The sequence below is a fragment of the Coloeus monedula genome, assembly GCF_965178545.1.
Source record: "Coloeus monedula genome assembly, chromosome: 4".
Lineage (NCBI taxonomy): Eukaryota > Metazoa > Chordata > Aves > Passeriformes > Corvidae > Coloeus > Coloeus monedula.
Genome location: NC_138784.1, coordinates 73110943 through 73123550, shown reverse-complemented (window position 1 = coordinate 73123550; position 12608 = coordinate 73110943). Strand labels below are relative to the sequence as shown.

General features: G+C 47.3%; 1 long non-coding RNA gene across 1 annotated transcript; it reads right to left on the bottom strand.

Annotated features, from left to right (window-relative positions):
- Positions 1-261: 261 nt before the first annotated feature.
- On the bottom strand, positions 262-11040 carry LOC309572546. The gene is made up of 4 exons (XR_014226378.1): positions 10925-11040; positions 10267-10766; positions 8439-8702; positions 262-386 (listed from the first exon to the last, which is right to left on the bottom strand). It is a non-coding gene; the product is annotated as an uncharacterized lncRNA (long non-coding RNA).
- Positions 11041-12608: the final 1568 nt, after the last annotated feature.

Sequence of the window (12608 nt, the reverse complement as noted above, 5' to 3'; positions counted from 1 at the left end):
GCCAGAGCTAGCTGACAGGTGGGCAGGTTTCCAGGCTTTCTGCGTGGCCTTTGGGATGAATATTCAGCTTTTAGGCACTGATATGTAGCTTGTGTCACACACTGGTCCTTGTGCTGCTGCTGTTGAAAGGAAGATTTGGTAACACCTTACATGTTCTGCTGTCACAAGAGGGAGTTTTGCAGCAGTGCTGCCCGTGCTGGTGTGTCTGGATGTAGTCATGCTGTGGGCAGAGCTCAGCAGACAGACTGTGTTAATAGGAGACAGCAGCACAAGTAGGATGAAGGTCCTTCATTCCTTGGTAAAGCCTTGTACATGTTGTTCAAGCTTGACTAACAAAATTCCTCGGAGTGACACTGCTGCAAGCAATTCTCTTGCTGTTGGTAGCGCTGTAATAGAAAACAGAAGTGAGCATTTGAGTGACTCAAACCAAAATCAAGGGTAAGAATAAGAAAAAAGCATCAACTGTTTAACAGGAAAAATAAAAACCCAACGTGGCTAGGTATTCTTCTGTGGCATTTCCAATTTATTGTTACAGGAATATCCTCTCAGCTAGACACAAGCTCCCTCAGGAAGCTGGTTTCATATGGTGGTTTAGATTTAACTATTCATTGTCTAGCACCATTTGAAATCAGTGTTCTTGGAGGAAGAATGCCGGCCTTCGTCAGGGAAATGGACCCTCGGGAGCCTCAGAGGAAAAGAAGAGAAAGATCTTCCTTGTGTGGTTGTGCCATTCCAATTAAGCTCCACCACCAAACAAAATCCCCCGGTGGGACTCTGGGGGTCTGTGACCCAGGTGATCCCTGGGAGAGCAATGTAAAGAGGGATTTCAAAGGCAGAAGTTCTGCTGTCAGCATATTTGTAATATTTTTAAGTGGTGAGCAGCAACTTCAGAACCCAAGAAGGTTTTGAGGCAGAAACAAGGCAAAAGAGTAAAATGCAGAATTGCAACTCAATATTGAAGATGTTGATTTTAATGCCCCAACTAGTAAAAGCTATACAACTAGTCATACAGCATGGTGAGGGATAAGGAAGGGAACTACACGTGCTCTAAGTTTTTAACTCAAAGCCTGTTTTCAGCCTTACCTAGATCCATTTTTCTTACCACTTCATCATGCTTGTAAATACTTTGTACATATATCATACAAGACACACTACAGAATTCAAAATGGGTAATTCTGCACTGGAGCACTGGGAGTTCTGGATGCTGTTTGCATTCCTCCTGTGTGTTTGGCATTCTGTTGTGGCATGTTTGGCAGGTCAGAATATGTTATTTATTTTCTGTGACAAGGCTTTGCCAGCGTGCAGGTTGGTGGCCAGATGTGCTCATGGAAATAGCCAGCGACTGGGAGGATTGGACCACAGGTGGTTGGTCACATTGTCCAACTCTACTGAAATCTGGAGAAGTGTTTCAAGATTATATTTTTTAAAGTATTTTACTGTATTAAAAAATGTATGTAGCTGATGGTTGATTTTGAAAATTCTCACTGTCTAAATCTTTGTTTTCTCACCAATGCTTTAATAAGAATATCAAGTATCTGGGGATTCTCGGATGTAAAATACTGTCCAGCACTTAACTCTTCATCCTTGCAGATCTCCGTAACCCCTTTAGAGGATGACTGATTTCTTTTGGTGTTCAGAGTCAATAATAATTCTAGCACCATTTGAAATCGGTTATAGTGATTGGGGAATTGCACCTCATGAATTTTTACACAAGAGGCTCCAGAGAGAAACTTTAATGGTATTATCCAGGACTGAAAACAGGGAAGTGTGTTACTTTAGTGAATAGAGTTGCTGAATTCAGAAATGCTACAAGTTTAAACTTGTGGGAGGGGGAAAATTGTAAAGTGTGTAACCCAAGGTCCTAGTTTAGGTTCTCTGTGTGAAGATGATCCTTGGAATGGTTTGGAAAGCTTTACAGTGCTGAGGGGGAAGATCAAGGGAGGTGGTTTTCCCAGTGAGAATAACCAGTGTGGACTTGGGATTAAAGAAGATGAACTGCTCCCTCTTGGTTTAATGATCCATCTGTGAGGTATGAGGAAATAAAAGGAGCAGCAGAAAACCTCCCCATCTGCAGTTCCCGTACTCCAGACGTACTGAAAGCAAGATCTCACGGCGGTTTTTCCTGCCAGCCTGAGAGCTTCTTGCATTTTTCTCTCCTACACTCCTTGCAGTGTAAGCCATAAAAAGCCCTGAGTCATCTCTCCAAGGATGTTTAATATATAAGAATTTCTCTGAAATTTCAGTTCTTCAGAGGCACAACTGACCGGAGGCAGAGTCAAAGGTGGGTCGTGTCCCCAGTTCCAGCAGGATCTCGTTATCCATGAAGATAATCTCTGAAAATCATCCTTCAATCAGCTGGTCATTCTACATCCAGCTTTTTGGGAGTTAGTAACACCAGCCAACCTACAGCAGCACAGCACACACCAGCCTGCAGCAAGGCATCCCTGTAGCGGGGGATGTTTTCCAGGATGTCCTGGTGAATTCAGCAGGAAAAGCAATGTACTGCTTTTCCCACTATTCCGTATGGGGAAACGGTAAGAGAGGGGTTTTGTGAACAAGTGGAGCAGCTTTTGAATATTCAGAGGAATTTCTAAGGTTGTGGCTGGTTGTTGGAAGCAAATTTACCTTTCTTCTATCTCCTCCAAATTTTTTAGGTGTATGAAAAGGTATTGAAAGCTGGAGAAAGAATTTTGGCAAGGGCATGGAGTGACAGGACAAGGGGGAATGGCTTCAAACAATGAGCAGGATTAGATTAGAAGATAGGAGGAAATTCTTCCCTGTGAGGGTGCTGAGGCCCTGGCACAGACTGCCCAGAGTAGTTGTGGCTGCTCCATCCCTGGAAGTGTCCAAAGTTGGACAGGGCTTGGAGCACCCTGGTCTAGTGGAAGGAGTCCCTGACCATAGCAGGGGGTTGGAATGAGGTGGTCTTTATTTCTGATTAAGATAACCACAAACCAAAAGGGACTTTGTGATCTCTTTGAAGTCTCTTGCTTCCATCCATTCATGAAATCCACCCTCATGCTCTGTCTCTTTTTAGATGGAACTTTGAGAAGTGGCAAGTACTGTGTTTAGTACAAAAGACTGTAGGTTAAGCCCCTAAATTAATGCAACAAATTACTAAAATACGGAAAATATAGACTGGCTGGCACCATGGGGAGTTTGCAGTACAGTGCAGAGAGCTGCGTGTTTAAGGGGGTTTGACAGATGTTCTTGTGGAGGTTAAAAGCTGTGCAGAATGAAGTGGTGTTGGAAGTGTGACTTGCAAGTAATCTCTGTGTTTTAAGTACATCCACTGCCTAAGTAGCTCCCATGCAGACAGTTGCATAAATGTTTTCTTGTGGGAAGTCCCTGAAGGAGCAGATGTATCTGTTTGGAGATTTGCTGCTTGTACTGTGCGTGTAGGATCGAAATGTCTGGACTTACAGGAAACTAAAAAAACTAATCTTAAGGTTAGAATCAGTTACAAGGTGATGCAGAAATAAGTGAAGAAGGTTAATAACATCTTAATTCTGTCTTAAGTTCTTAAGATGTAGTGATTTCTTCTGTTTGCACCACATAGGAAAATGGAGCTCCCTAGTGCTTGGATCTTCTGGCAGTATTTTCAAATCTGAGCACTGCTGCTGGTGTGCCTGTGTGCCCACACAGAGGATTGTGTCCTGGTCATGCTGGATCTTCCTTACAGCAACAGGGAAAGAAAGGATGAAAAAAGGAAGAAAAATGCTTGATGGAAACAGAAGCATTTCATTGTAAAATATATCGGAGGAAGAGGGAAGTGTATGTAATAAGTTTTTGGTTTTTTTTTGATTTATCCTCTTTGCTCTCAACCCCTGGCCTTTTAAAGAAGTGAAGCTACTGGAAGACAGTCTTCCCTGTCACACAAATTTGGATGGAAAATGGTGCCTAGAAAACCTGCACCAGTCTCAAAGTGTCGATCAGGTACCACGGTGCATAACTTAAACTATTAGTTTGCAAGTCTGCTCCATCCTGTTAACAGACCCTGTAGCAATCACAAAATGCAGCATGCAGGGGGATTGTTTGCATGGCCAGAAAAGTTTGTCCTGTTGCCAGTGTTCTGGAATGATGTTAAAATGAAATCAATGCTTGGACTAAGCCAAAAGCAGCACTGGAAGTCAACTGCTTCTCCCAAAAAAATCCTTTCACTTCTGGATTAATACAAAATGTGCTGGATGGTGGGATGAGAGGGAGTGAAAGATGATGTCTATTGGGAAATTTTTAAAGGAAAAATATTTCATAAGTGTCTTACAGTGTACATAATTTTTATTAATGAGTCATGAAACCACTTCATTCTACTACATAAAGCCTAAACTTCAATTGCTGCAATTAATTTGTCTGAAATTTTTGTGATCTTGTTAGCCTTCTACGTAAGTATGTTCTGTGAAATCCATCATATATTGGGAATCTGGGGGGAAAACATCCTGATCATGTTGAGTAGGGGCTTGGGGTGATGGTGAAAAACGACTTTGTTTTCACAGCAAATAAATTGAGGGTCAGAAGTATAATTTTCATTATAATTGATATAATTTTCAACATTAATTGATGAAACATCCAGGCATAAGATGCTCATGGAGTGGAACAGTGAACAAGACAAAATTGTGATATTCTACAAGATGCTCCCTGATTTATTCCAGGCCAGTTTGAGACTTGCTAACCAAAAATAACCCGTTTGTGTGGGATCTGCTGTGTCCCTAGCACACATTTCCAGTGCCAGAATGGGCAGCAGAGGTACGAGGAGGATAAATTTGGGTATTGTGGCTTTCACTGTGGGCTGGTCAAGTCCTGCTGGGACCTTTACTATGTATGAAACAGCAGAGGCTTGTTCTGGCAGAGCTTTGCTGTGCAGTAAAACAGGCTGCTAGAGTTCACAGCAGTGTAAAGGTGCCAGGAGAGCAAATTCTTCCTTGTTTGGGTAATCTTAATGAAAATAGTGTTGGAATTTCTATCTGGTGAATTGGATCCAGTGAGGGCAGTGATGGCAAACTCCAGTGAGGCAACCTGGGTTAAGCTGCCTGCAATGAGAGGTTCTCGCTTTTCAGGTGTCACTAAGACAGCTCTTCTCTCCTGGTTTCTGACAACAGTTCATCAAACTGCTGGGTTCTCTTCTCCAGGTGCTGCCAGGTGCATTTCCTCTGGGAACATGCAGAACTTCAGGGCTCCAAGCAGAAAAGCTGAACCAGCTGGCTGCTCCCACCTCTGCTGTTGAGCAGACAAGAGGATGTTCAGTGTGTACTGGTCAGTGTAATGGTTACAGACCCTGGGTTGGAAGATACTCTCATTCAGCTCCTTGAAATTGGAGGCAAAAAACGTTTTTCCTGGTGTCATTCTCACTCTACTTGATTTCCAGCAACTTTCCAAGAACAGTCCATGGAGAGATGAGTGGCTGCCTGCTCTGCTGTGTGGATTGCTGAGTATTTAAATTACCTTATATGCAGTTTCTGTCTGTGCTGCCTTCTCAGCATCACATCTGTCTCTCCCAGAGGATTCCTCTCTGGAGAACCTGCCGTGAAACCTGCAGATGATCTGTCTTCAGTCATGGGGCAGGTCCATAAAAACATTTTTTCCTTGTCAGAGAAGTTTTTTTAATGGCCCCTTGTCATTAAAAGGAGAGGTGAGCCTTGGGATCACAAGGATTTGAGTTGAGTATTTTGGTGCCAGTGAAATTCAGTCACAGAATGGTTTGGGTTGGAAGGGACCTTAAAGATCACCTGGTTACAACTCCTCTGCCATGGGCAGGGACACCTTCCACTATCCCAGGGTGCTCCAAGCCCTGTCCAACCTGGCCTTGGACACTTGCAGGGATGCAAGGGCAGCCACAGCTTCTCTGATCAGCCTGTGCCGGGGCCTCACCTCCCTCACAGGGAAGAACTATTCACATATTGCTACAAAGGAAAGGTTTTTTTGGTCTCTACTTTCCCAAAGCAATCAGCATGTCAAGCCCTGCACATATCTGGCTGGATTCCAGCCTGGAAAGCCTGACACTGACCCTCATTTGGAGCAGCACAGCCTGGGATGAAGTGGCTGGGAAGGGTCATCAAAGCGCTGTGTGGAGGAGCCGGCAGTGGTACAGTTTGCCAAGCAATGCATGGCAGAGTACAGACATAAAGAGGAATATAAGGCAACTCTTCTAGCTTCATGGCTTCAAATATCGTGACTGTTTGTTCTTCTGTAACATTACTGCATAAAAACCCAGCGGGATTTATTTATGATTGATGATTTAAATGGAATATACTCCAGTGCCACCATGCGGATTAAATCCCAGAACAGACTGACAGCTGTAAAATCCACGAGCACAGGTGAGTGAGTTGGTCTGTTAATAGCCTCCAGAGGACCACAAAGTGATTTTCTCTCTTAAATTTTGCCATGATTTAATCTTCAGTCTTGCTTGTCCTTACTGTGGAACAGACTGGAAAGAGAATGGCTTGATAGTCCCCCCAGATAGTTCATCATTACTAAAAATGCCTTGGGGTGGTGGGATTGCCTGCTGAAAGGTGCCACAAACCTTATAGATCCAAACCTGCTCAAAAAACACATCTGGGAAAACTTAAATTTCTCAGGAAATTCGTGGGAATTATGAAGGATTTCCAGGCTTCCAAATAAGTTGTCATGTAAAGATTCTCCACTATGTTTCCAGAGTGAGAACTGAAATCACAACTTGAAGGAAAGAAATTCAGTGCAAGTAAATTTTCAGATTTCGCTATGCAAATCAAAATTCCAGTTGGAGAACTTGGGAGTGAAACAATGGTGTAAAAACCCCCACTTTTTAGTTGAGATTAGCCTGGAAATTTTAAGGCACTCATGAATAATTTATAAACCAGTCTTCCCACGGATGAGCAGCAGGACGAGAGAGTGGCTACGTTTGTCACTGTATTGAGATGTTTCCTGGCAATGGTGGAATTTTTATGGTGTTCTTGCTCATAATGGAGTTGTTGCTTAGCTTTTAATGTCCCAAATGTAAACAGATCCGAGGAAGCGGATCGTTAAAAACGTTTAGAAAGGGCGAATGAAAAAGTGAAGTACTTGTGTGCTGCGTTCCAAGCAAAGCCTATAAATCACCAGCGTTGGAATTCTCTGACAAGGAGAAAATGGTTTTATGGACTCACAGAAATGGCATCAGGAGGAATAGTCAAAAGAAAAATTTTCTAAAATCATGGCAAAAGAGCAGAGGGAATAACCCAAGAGGTTTGAGAAGCTGTCCTGTGCACTGTTTTCAGTTTTAACACTTTGGTTTAACAAATTCAAAATTTGATTGAAATCTGCTTTGCCATGTTCAGCTCCTCAATCTGTGAAGCCGTGGGACCAGTTGACTTCACTCCTTGGTGCTCCTGCATTAGCCAGGCTGGGAATGCTTAAATCCACACAGAGGTTTTATGTCTAAGAGTAACTCAGAAAAAAAAAAAGGGGGGGGGGGGTGGGGGGGAAGGCAGTTCTCATTTGGTTTTCAACCCGCAAAGCTGTTTTCTAAACTCAAACTTGGGTCTGCACTTCTCGAGCGTTCAAGAGTCACTTCAGTGACCCATCGCTGTGTCCTGGCAGGGAAGCTGGGGATCCCCTGGGATGCAGGGGTGGAGATGCCACCCCCTGGAAGGCGCTGGTGCAGGGGGATAGGTGAGGTGCTCCTTGGCTGCCCTGCCCCTGGCCGAGCCAGCGCAGCAGATGTGGGATGCTGCCTTGGCGCGGGCAGCAGCGGGAGCTGCGCGGTTCGGCTCGTCGGGAGAGGCCGTGGGTGGAGAGGAGCTGGCAGGGATCCCGGGAGCCGCTGGGAAGAGGCTGCGCGGGGGAGAGCGAGCTCACCACCCACCTCGGATGAAATCATGGAACGGGCAAGCGCTAGGGAAGGCTGGTGAGGGGAAGGAGACCTAAAGAAAGGGTGGGATGGGAGAGGAAGGATGCTGGACCAGTGAGGAGGGCAGTTCCTGTGCTGGTGGGTCCAGGGAGGATCTGATTCTCACAGGAGTCACTTGTAACAGCTCTGGAGCCCGAATAAGGGCAGGAATTTGTCACAGGAAGGTTTGCTCCAGCAGCGTAAAACAGAACTTTGATACCTGACCCCTTTGGTGGAAATTCATTAACGTGTTTGAATGGAGGAGTGATTGCTCCCAGACAGGCTGCTGCTTTCCCAGTCTAACCTCTAACTAAGCTTGGACCAAGGAAGATGCATTCCTAGAGCGAGGAGAAGGAGGAGATCTCTGGAGCTGGCTGGTTTATAATAGTGTTTTTAAGGGCTGCTGGCAGAGACTTCACAGTGCCACTTTCCTTAACCCAGAAGTGGTTGCCTTGGTGTTCCCAGCTGGATGGGCACATTGTCTTATCCCTCCCCTGGGCAAACCAACAAGGAAAACATCCAGTGTGGCTTCCTGCTGCACTCTCAGACTGAACGTCACCCAGTGTGAACTCCTCGGATTTTTGCCCCTCCATATTACCTGATTTATGATAAATTACACCACTCATGAGAGTAGCTGTTTCAATCCACTGAGACGATCTCCAGTGTCCTTGTTTTGCACCTGGATTTCTGTCCAAGCTGCCGCCTTGCAGCTCATCCTGCATCATTTCTGGAGAGCTCAGGTAGGTGAGGAGCCAGCGGAAGGAGTGGGTGTCCCTGGAGTGATCAGCACAAGGTTTTGTCCAGTGCACCCGCTGAAGACAGCCTGGATCTTCTGCTGGGTTTTGCTGGATCATTTTTGCTCCTTGGAAACACAGTTCAGGACAAAACCGTCACGGTCTGACTTTGAGGAATGGGATTCTCAGCACTTCTGTCTCTACTTTAGCAAGTCAAAAGTGATGTGTAAAACTCCTCTCCACCCCCTACCCCCCCCCCCCCCCGCCCCGTCAACTCCAGTGGGTGCAAAGTTGTAACTGTTTCAGGAAAGATACAGCCAAAAAAAAGAAAAAACATTTCCCTAGCTCATTTTCTTTTCCCAGAAAACCAGATGGATGAATCATTACAACAGCAGCTATGACAGGGGACCAGACAACAGACTAGCCCGAAGCCCAGCCCAGTCGAGGCAAGATGAAAAACTGTCCAAGGATTTACCAGCCCTCCCTCCCACATCTGTTTAAAGGAGCAAGACTCCAGAATCAGGGCACGTGGATTTTACCCTTTATCTTGCATCCTGCACAGCAGCAAGAGCAGCCATTGCAGAGACCCAAGTGTAATAAAGCCAGTGGGATCCAGCAGTAAGGTCCAGTGAGGTAACGTGATGGTGTGGTTGGTGATGATCAACAAAACAGAATCACAGAATGGTTTGGGTTGGAAGGGACCTTGAAGAGCCCTTAGTTTCAATTCTCTGCCAACTGCAGGAAGAGCTTCCACTATCCCAGGGTGCTCCAAGCCCTGTCCAACCTGGCCTTGGACACTTCCAGGGATCCAAGGGCAGCCACAGCTTCTCTGGGAAACCTGTGCCAGGGCCTCACCACCCTCACAGGGAACAATTCCTTCCCAGTATCCCATCTAACCCTGCCTGCTGGCAATGGGAAGCCATTCCCACTTATCTTGTCACTCCATGCCATTGTCCAAAGTCCCTCTCCAGCTCTCTTGGAGCCCCTTTAGGCACTGGAAGGGGCTCTCAGGTTTTTTTTTCCCCCAGCTGTCCCAGCCTGGCTCCAGAGCAGAGGGGCTGCATCCCTACGAGCATCTTTGTGGCCTCCTCCTGACTTACTCCAATGCATCCCTGTTTTTCCTTTGTTGTGAGCTCCAGGGCTGGAGGCAGCTCTGCAGGGGAGAGCTCACCTGAATGTAGCAGAGGGGCAGAATCCCCTCCCTGACCTGCTGCCCACACTTGTGATGCAGCCCAGGACTGGGGGGGTGTCTGGGCTGCCATCAGCCACTGCTGGGTCACGTTGAGCTTCTCATCCACCAGCACTCCCAAGTCCTGCTCCCCAGGGCTGTTCCCCATCCATTCTCTGTGCCTGTTCTTGGAATTGCCCAAGCGCAATATCCATCTCTGTAGACCAGAGGGAGAAGCCTTGAGGCTCTGTTTGTTTGTGCCAGGCTTTCCTCTGCAGGCAGAGTTACTTGTGAGATACGTAGACGTGCTCTTAATATAGCAGAGTCCTATGCATAAAACCCATCAAAATAACAGCAGAAGTGACAAGGCTGAGAAAGCATTTAGAAGTTAAGAGATGCCTGCCTTCAGGCTGCCCACAGAACCCCTGTGGGCATGTGTGGTTCATCCTTAATTACATGACTGGGAGGTATTTTTTATTCCAGAGGACACTGCCCTGCTCCCCACACGCGATGCTGGTACTCACTTGCTGAAAAGCCATAGAGGGTTGGTTTTTTTTATTCCCTTCTTCATCCTCATCTCTGCAGCATCTGAGTGCTTTGGCTGGAGCAGTTGCTGTGATGGCATCATTTTTTTTTTTCTTGGTGAGGCTCTACTGTGGTTTCTGCTTTACAAACAAAGAACAAGAGTACAGAGAAATGAAGGTCAAAGAATCTATTAATTTCAGGTGCCCAATTTGAAGTAGCCAGTGCAAGATATTCAGGACTCTCTGTTCAAAGCGCAGATTCCTCTCATGCCTTTCTTTGTTTTCTTCCAACCCCCTGCTTTGTTCATTGCCCTCTTCCAACTTCTCCCTCTTGGGCACTGTAATTATGATTTTTAAATTCAAATGCTGCTCTTAGCTTTCGAGTGTTTTGATCGCTGACTGAAAAGCTGTAGCTGAGCTCCACTAGGCAGCAAATGTTCCCTTTCTCTGAAGGTAAACACCGAGTCAGGGAAGGTCACTGCAGGTAAAAAGCCACAGGTCTGGAAGAAAAGAACAGGACATCGTTCAAGCCAAAGTATTCATGAGCAATGTGGAGATCTCTTCACCTCTCCTACCCTCTGCAGCTCCCATGAACCCCATCACAGACCACAGGCAGCACAAAGAAGCTGGATCTGGGATAGAAAAACCTGGGAGTTACCTCAGGTGCTCAGGGTTTGGGTCCATCATTGCTTTAGCAGAGGCAGCTATGGAGGAATGGTGTTTGGGGAAGCAGAGCAGACCACGGGCGGAGTGGGAGGGCAGAGGAAAGCCAGCGGTACCGAGCGTGTGTTTGTTGTGTTGGGAATAGCTTGTACTTGTGGGACTTGGTTAAATGCCAGGAAAACCCTGAGGGTGAGGCTGCAGCGCTCCTCTTGAGATGTTCCAGCCCCTGGAGCCCTTGGGAACTGCCGTGCTGAACACTGTGTGCTCTCGGCTGCCCGAGGCACAGCCGGATCCATTCGCACAAGGACACGTGTCCTGGGCTCCCTCCAAGCTGGAGCTTTCAGCACATCCACCTTTTATTTCTGCTGCAGAGTCCTCTGGCCAGGCAGGTTTTGAGTGACCGTGTCCCACATCTGGAAACACCCTCCAGCCTCAGCACCTTGCAGTTGGCTTTGGCAGAGGGAAGCAGTGGGGCAGTGAGGGGAGGATTTGTGAGGCTGCATTAGCTAATGGCTGGTGAATTTGCAAAGGATCTATCCCAAATGCAGGACAGGAGATGGGGAGATGAGCACAGCACCAGTGAGCTGAGACCTCATAAGGCCCCTGGGGTGTGGGTTTGAGTAGGAGGGAGCTGAGAAGGACTTGGGAGCAGGAGGAATAGTAATTAACCGTGGAACAATGCCTGGATGGCTCCGAAGGGGACCTGGCACCCATCTGTCCAGGCATTTCTTGCTGCCGCAGGGGATTCCTGTGCTCCTCCTCGCTGCTTCCTCCACCTCTGGAGCTCTGTATCACTGTTGCTGTTGGAAACACCGATATTTCATAAGCTGGAGAGCTCAGGGCTGCAGAGACAGCACAAAAGCAGCTCGAGGACACACAGAAGCAGCAAACCAATTATTTTAAATCAAACTTGCATAGAAATGTTGGGTCCGAGGAACATCCCAGCCTCCCACTCTGAGCAGGACTGCAGCCAGGCTGTCAGCCAAGGTCTGGCCAAGCCCTAAAACCCCTAAGTATGGGGGTACAGCTCCGGGCGTCTCTGGCCCAGGGCAGCACTCTTTCCCAGTGAGGGATTTTTTACATCCAGCCTGAGCCTCCCATGTCCCAGTTTGCCAGCAGTGCCTTCTGTCACAGACCAGCACGGCGGGGAGGAGTGTCTCTACACCCACCTTTCATGTGTTTGTGGCCGGTTCTTAGCTGACCATCAGCTCCTCGGGGCTGTGCAGAGCTTTCTTCCCACTGTTGGCACCATTTGCTCATAGTGAAAGCACAGAAACCCTCCTTCAAACCCCGCTGTGCTCCCCCAAAACCAGGGCAGCAGCCAGAGCGTCCGTGGGCACACCTGTGGGGGATGAGTCACCAGCACAGCATCTCCCATGGGATCCAGCCCTGTCTCCCACGCCGGGGGCTTTCTGTCCATGTGCAGGGGTCCAGACAGCAGCTTATAACTCTCCCCACACCAGACACCTCCAGACTGCTGAACTGGGGAGATGTGAAGCCCTGGAAGGGGGCAATTGGTCCAGGTTCCCTGCTAGACCCAGCCCCATCCAGGTGAGAACTTCCAGAGCATCCTGTCCTGCCCTTGGAGGGGGTGGCAGCAGGGTTCGCCCAGGGGAAGGAGTTGGACACACCATTCATGTTTTCCATGCTAGAAACATTCCTACGTGCCAGTTCATGAG